The following is a 6899-nucleotide window of genomic DNA, read 5'->3' on the forward strand; positions in this document are numbered from 1 at the left end:
TGAGGGTTTGGTTGTCTTGTAAAAAATCAGAGCTGGTCTGTGCTGGGTGTGGTGCAGCTGGGAAATCTGGGGAAAGCTCCATGCAGAAAAAGGTGAGGACCTGCAATGGAGAGAGGGACATCATGGGTTGCAGAATAAGGATTCTGTTCACTTTGAGATTTTCTGCTGACTATATAGAGAACATGTCTTTCACAACTCTTTCTTACTGTCAAAATACTTATTTTCCTATTTCATTTGTACTGTTAATAGACTCTTAAATACAGGCACATAAAGGTCTCATAGGAATTAAGAGAAAACTCGATTTTGCTTAAAAAGATTATCCACCAATCCACATGGTTTTGCAGAAGTTCTGAAACACCTCACTCTAAATAATACATGGCTGAGTGATAAAAGCAGTTTCCTTGGGGGACTCTCAATATTTCTTTGCCCACAGTGGCTACATAGTCTGTTAACACCAGCTGCTATTAATCCTTTTATTTCATGGCTGGGTCTTCAACTACACAAAAAATTAGAGAACAGGGAGATTAGTAAATATTTTAGTTAATTCCCTCAGACTCAAATGAGTCAAAAATCCTTAGATTCTTCTGTATTATTTTGGTTAGCTGTTAAATTTGCCTTTGGGAGGGGTTTTGAAAGAGGACTATGAAAACGTCTCAAATAGTAGTTCAGCAGGAGTTTTTAATGGTGATTTAACAAGTGTGTGTTAAAAATTAATTTTCCACTTTCTATGGGGGAGGTGAGGCAGATGCTGATGTAGTAAGGCAAAGAACTGGCAAAAGAGGGGATTCTTATGAATTGGCACTTCTGTTCTGGGTTTCAGAGGGTGAACAAAAGATGCTGTTTCATGGCAAAGAGCAGCTCTCCTGATTGTCTCATTCATTCTTAAGGGTTGTGTCAATCAGCCATTTGTTTTTTTCAGAGTTGGGAATACCCAATACCACTGTTTTTGCATGAACATGGTGGGAAGGTTCTCATGCCAAGGCCAGAGTGAGCAAATTCAGGGAATCTTGAGGTGAACAAATACAATTTTCCTCCAATTGACTTTTGACAGATGATGGCTCCAAAGCGGTAAAACCAAAGCAGAAACTTTACCAAATTTATTGCTTTAATTTTCCAGTATTTTTACTGGATGATAGATATACTCCTCCCTTAGATATGTTCTGCTTATTGTCATACACACTTTACACTGTGATCCCTGCTTTTAATATTCTTGTGTTTAGACAAGCAGCCAGCCTTTCTGTAGCAAGAGATAGCTGTATAATTTACTGAGAAAACAGTTCCTTTCCTGGATACTTACTAATATGAAAGAAGTGTTTATCCTGGGGAGCCAGTCCTTCTTCCCCTGCTACCTGTGAAAGATAAGATATTGCATATTTGACTAGAAATGAGTAAAGAGGTCTCATTTTCTCTTGTGATATCTCCAAGGCACTCATCAGCAGGCTCCTTGGTTGAGAGTTTTTGCCTGGTTTTCAGCTGACAAGCCAATAAAGTTGCAGATATGTGGGAATGTGGTGGGCTGACTTGGTGCATGTGGATTTTACATATTCATCCCATTCTTAAGGGACAAGACAACGGAATCTTCCCTTTTAGATTTGGATGGAAGTTTTTTTTTTCTTATTTGATGTGAACACATGCAGTTGGTAAGATAGTAACCAACCATGTAAAATGCTTAAATGAAAGAAGAGAAGGAAAACACATGCCAATACAGATTTTTAATTTTTTTGTCCTGAAGTGGAAATCTGTGTATTTCTTTCTCACTACTTTACCGTGTTTTGGCACAGTGACTTCCTGCTTAATGTGATAGAAAGTATGGATGCTGGAGCATTTGTTGTGTCATTAAGAAACATAAAAAATAGCTTTGAACTTAACTCTACTAGGTATTACAAACAATTCTTTTTGAACTAGGTGCACTGGAAAGTGGCCTCTGCTGCCTGCAGAGAGCCTGAGGGTGCACTCAGACCACATCCAGGGACTGCAGCCTGTGCAGGCAGGAGCTGGCAGGGCAGAGGCACCTCCCTGCTGCTGCTGGCTCCCTGCTCTGAGTCAGGTGAGCTCCAGGGCTGAAGGGCTCTTGCTTGCTTCAGCTCACAGCAGCTCTCTGCTCCCTCCCTGGAGGCTTGTGACTGCCCAGAATTCTCATCCATGCACATCTAAGACCTAAACATAATGTCAAATGGAAACATCTTACCATAACTGTAATTATTACCCAAGAGAGATGGCAAAACATCATTTTGAAGCTAAATATCTCCTAGGATAACACATATGCTATCCAGAAAGTATTTGGTTTACCTTCCCAAGGAAAAGCCCTTCAATGGGAAAACCTGCACAGTGAGAATGCTTACTGCAGAAGGGATAACTTCTGCCTCATATTTTTTCTGAGTGTAACATCACTGCAGTTTGAGATAGGTTTAAATCAATGTGGATGATAGTCAAGTATTCTTGTTTAAAAATGAAAAATTGATTTTTACCAGGAGGATATTTCAATAAGGTCAATAGGGGCATGGCAATTGAGTGAATCAGTTTTGTTCACAGTTTACAAAATCTCTGTCACAATAACTTAGGCATGTAAACATTTGTAAAACTAGTTTCCCTTGAGGAAAAAGTGGTAATCAGGGACTTTTCCTAGAGAGAGAGGAGCTTGGCTCTACTGCTTATATCAATAAGCATTGATTGAGTTCAACGGAACTCTGTAGATTTACATATCCAGAAGTCCTGCTCAGGAGATTAGACACCTCTAACCTGTTCTGCTTGCTACCTCTGATATACCACATGGTTCAGATGGTGCCATTTGGTGTCCTCTCTGCACTGGACAGAGCAGAGCAGACACCCTGCCTTAGGACTTTGCAAAGTGAACAGCTGTGCCCAGTGGTTTGTGGCTAGACCCTGCCTCTGCTCCGCTGGGCTTTGGCTAAGGCAGACCCCCTGCACTGTTCTGCTGCCCCTTGCCCCTTCAGCTGCCATCTGCACACACAGGGTGCTGTATTGGTTTGCCATGGCCTGGTTTTTGGCAGTGGAGGGAGGCTTCTCACAGGTAGCTTCTATGTAAAACTGCTGGAAGCTTCCACCATGCCCAGCAGAGCCAGTCCCTGATGGCTCTGAAGATGGACATGCTGCTGGCCAAAACTGGGCCAACGAGGGATGTTGGTAACACCTCTGTGATAACAGCCTTAAGAAGAAAATCAAAACAAAGTCACAAGGTTTTTGCTCCTAGTTAGAGAAGAGGAAGAGGTGAGAACATGTGGGGGAAAACATGGAGACACCAAGGTCAGTGGAGAAGGAGGACAGGAGGTGCTCCAGGTGTCAGAGCCAAGATTGCTCTGCAGGCTGTGGTGAGACCGTGGTGACACAGCTGTGTCCCTGCAGCCCATGGGGATCCATGGGGGATGCAGAGATCCACCCACAGCCCCTGGGATCCATGGGGATGCAGAGATCCACCCACAGCCCATGGGGATCCACGGGTGTTTTTCTGTTGTAACAGTCAAAGCAAATTTCAGGTTTCATGAACTTCCTTTCACCTAATTAAACATAAGCCATTCTAGAAAGCTGTTCTTCCTTTTATCCTGGAAGGTTTAAAAATGTGAGGATCAGTAACAGAAAGTTGTAGGTATCAGCTTTAGAGAATATTGTGTTTCTGAGTGGAGCTGGTTGATATGGAAATGCTGAGGATTAGCAGTGTAATATTCACACTCTCTCTGTACACATTTTACAAGTGGAGAAGACAGTGGTTAATTTTTTTTTCTCTACAAGTTTTGTCAGGAGAAAACTCTAAAGGCAACTTTTCTAAAACTTCAGTGGTGTAGCATGGGGAATGCAGACGATGGGGGGAAGGTTGTACCCTGTTAGCTTCTTTTATCTGGCTGGGGTCTGCCAACAGTAGGAGCATAAATAAACCTGTTGTAACAGGAAAGCAGAGTAGGAATTGACTCTGAAGGAGGAGCTTAGCAGAAATCCCAGCCAGAGACTCTCTGAACTGATTGACTGTGCAGCTGAAACCTGAATTAACACCAGTAGTGAACACTAGATGAAAAAGCTCTTCTTGGGGACAGCTCTGACTAACCTGCATTTGAAACCTACAGTGCATTTCTGCAAAGCTTTCTGTCTTTGTTGGTCTCATGATAATTTCTTTCTTGCTTAACATACCATGGAAAAGTTAAACCTTTCCTATCCAAACACATACATGCTTGAAAATTGAAAGAGCCTTCTGAAGTTCCTTCTCCCAAATGAGATGTGTTCAGTTTTTTGGTGGCCCCTTAAGACCTTAAGCAGCTGCTTAGAGAAGTGGATTGTGAGCTCTCCCAGCCTGCAGAGCCTTGGGGCTGTGGGTGAAGCTGTTTGCACCCTCTCATCACTGACACATCCTCTCCACCTCCAGGAGCAGTCCTACAAGGCGAGCTCTTTGTGACACAGGTGCTCATTTAATTTCAGCGGCTGCTCACACGCAGTGAAGCCAAGTGTGGCTCCTGGGGAGTTCTGTTGACTTCAGGAGATTTACCACGGAGTAAATCAGAGGCCAAGTGACAGAGGAAGCCCATATGTTCTACTGGAGTGCTGATTATGGGGGAAAGGAGCTGGATCAGAAGAAAAAGATTGCACCCAGATTGTTTTCAATGTTTTAATGACTAGCTTAAGGCAGGAAATAAAAACAGAATCAGAGGTGATTTATATTTTTGCTGAAATCTAAACAGGTCTGGCCCTAGGCATTTGCATTTGTTCCTGTCTAACACTGTGGCTGACTTCAAGCCTCTTGAACTGCAAGAACTGCTGAAAGAGTGAAGTGAAAGCTGCTTGTATAAGTCAGTGTCAAGACTCTCAGAGGCAGCACAAAGGCAGGAGGGGGTACAGGTATGGGAAGAATTGGGTTGCAGAGGAGGAGCATCATATTTGTAGGAAAAGCACTGCTCTCCATGGGAAATACCCTCCACTCCCCTCCCTGATTAGCAACAGCTCCTCTGGTAAACCTCTCATTGAGATCAAGAATTAAAGAATCACAGAATGCTGAGTTGGAAGGGACCCACAAGAATTATCCTGAGAGTGCTGTCCAAGCACTTCTTGAACTGTGTCAGGCTTTGTCCTGTGACCACTGCCCTGGGGAGTCTTTTCTAGTGCCCAACCACCCTGTGTGAAGAACCTTTTTCTAATATCTGCTCTGATGACCCCCCAGGACATGGCTGGCCCTCCTGGGTGCCAGGGCACTGCTGAATCACGTTCAACTTTCCACAGCCATGCCCATTTCTGCAGTGCTGCTCTCCAGCACCTCAATTCCCAGTCTGAGTCTGTCTGTACATCCAGGGTTATCCCACCCAGGCGCAGAATCCGGCACTATTCACTGTTGGAATTTAAATGATTGGTAATTGCCCAGTACCCTAATTTGTCAAGGTCTCTCTGCAGGGCCTCCCTTCCTAGCAGGAGCCAAAGGCTGCTCCCAGTTTTGTATCACCTGCAACCTTGCCCAGTATCCCTCCCAGTCCTGCATCCAAGTCATGCTGAAGAGCACAGGGCCTGAAATAGAGCCTGTGGAACTCCACTAGTGCCAGGCCTCCAATTTGATGTCACCCCATAATGTGTTTATCCAGCTCTGACATTTTGTCCAGAAGGGTCCTGTGAGAGCCAATACTGAAAGTTTTACTGAAGTCCAAGAAGATGACATTGACTGGCTTCCCTTGATCAACAAGAAGGGTTGCCCTGTCATAAAAGGAAATCAGGGTTGATAAGCAGGACTTTCCTCTCATAAAAGTGGCTGGCTGTAACCCATTGCTGCCTTGTCTTTCAGGTGTTTTTCAATACCTCCCAAAATCATCTTTTCCATAACTTTACCAAGCACTAAGTGAGACTAAGAGGCCTGCAGTTTTGCAGTTTTGGGGTTTTCTTTCTTGCCTTCTTGCCTTTCTTGTCAAGTGGGATCATTCCTTAAGGATTTGGGTGTCTTGTGTTGTATCTACTCCACAGCTTTACCTGAGCAGGAGAGGAAAAGGAGCTAAGACTTCAAATACAGCTGAAAAGTTGTGCAGCCTGTCCTGAGCTTTCTTTTTTCACTCCCTTGTCAAACAGAAGGCTGCTTCCAGAGTAAAAGCAGTGCCAGGGTGATTGGCCCTATGCACAGCCAAAACAAACTACCATCTAGGGCAGCACCTTGTTAGTTAGAAGGATAAAAAGACCATAAAAGATTGTGACCTGGAGCCCCATATAGTAGGGGTTTTGCTGCTATTAAGGGAGAATTTGAGGTGTGGGGCAGCAGCCCCTGGTATATATTAATAGCAGAGAAGCCCTCCCTGTCTTTTCATAAGCAGGGTTTACCATTGCACCTCATTTTTCTCTGGTCACAGGAGCAGCCTCCCAGATTCTCTGGCTCTGTTTCTGGATCTCTATCCCGGTTTTGCCACTCCACAGTTTAGTTTTGCTTACATTGCTGAAAAGCCTTTGTCTGTGTCTGGCTATAATCCCAAAGACCACGGTCATTAGATCAGCAGGCTGGGTCCCAGTTCACCCTGTGTGGGAATGTGTCCTCCAGGATCAGGAAGCTCAGAAATGCCACAGCCAGAACCCCTGAGCAAGGAAAGAGGGCTGAAGCCCTTTCTTTATAGGCAGTGAGGCTATAGCAAAATCTGCATATTAAGTGGATGTTTGTTTTATACATGGAATAGCCCCTCTTGCATTCAAATTCACATAAAAGAGATGCTGAAGTCTGTTCTTCCTCACTCAGTGATGTGGTGTGGGTGTTTCAGTGACACACTGAGTTCACAGCACCATTTCTCAGCTTCTTGTTAATGCTTGCCACAGTAGAAATCTCATTCATGGATGACACTGATCTTATCACAGATATTGATTCATCAGCCAGAGCTCAGTATTAGCAATGCATTTTTCCTGCACAGTTCTTTGATGGCTCTGAAGTCTGACACCAG

The sequence above is a fragment of the Catharus ustulatus genome, chromosome 8 (assembly GCF_009819885.2).
Source record: "Catharus ustulatus isolate bCatUst1 chromosome 8, bCatUst1.pri.v2, whole genome shotgun sequence".
Taxonomy (NCBI): Eukaryota; Metazoa; Chordata; class Aves; order Passeriformes; family Turdidae; genus Catharus; species Catharus ustulatus.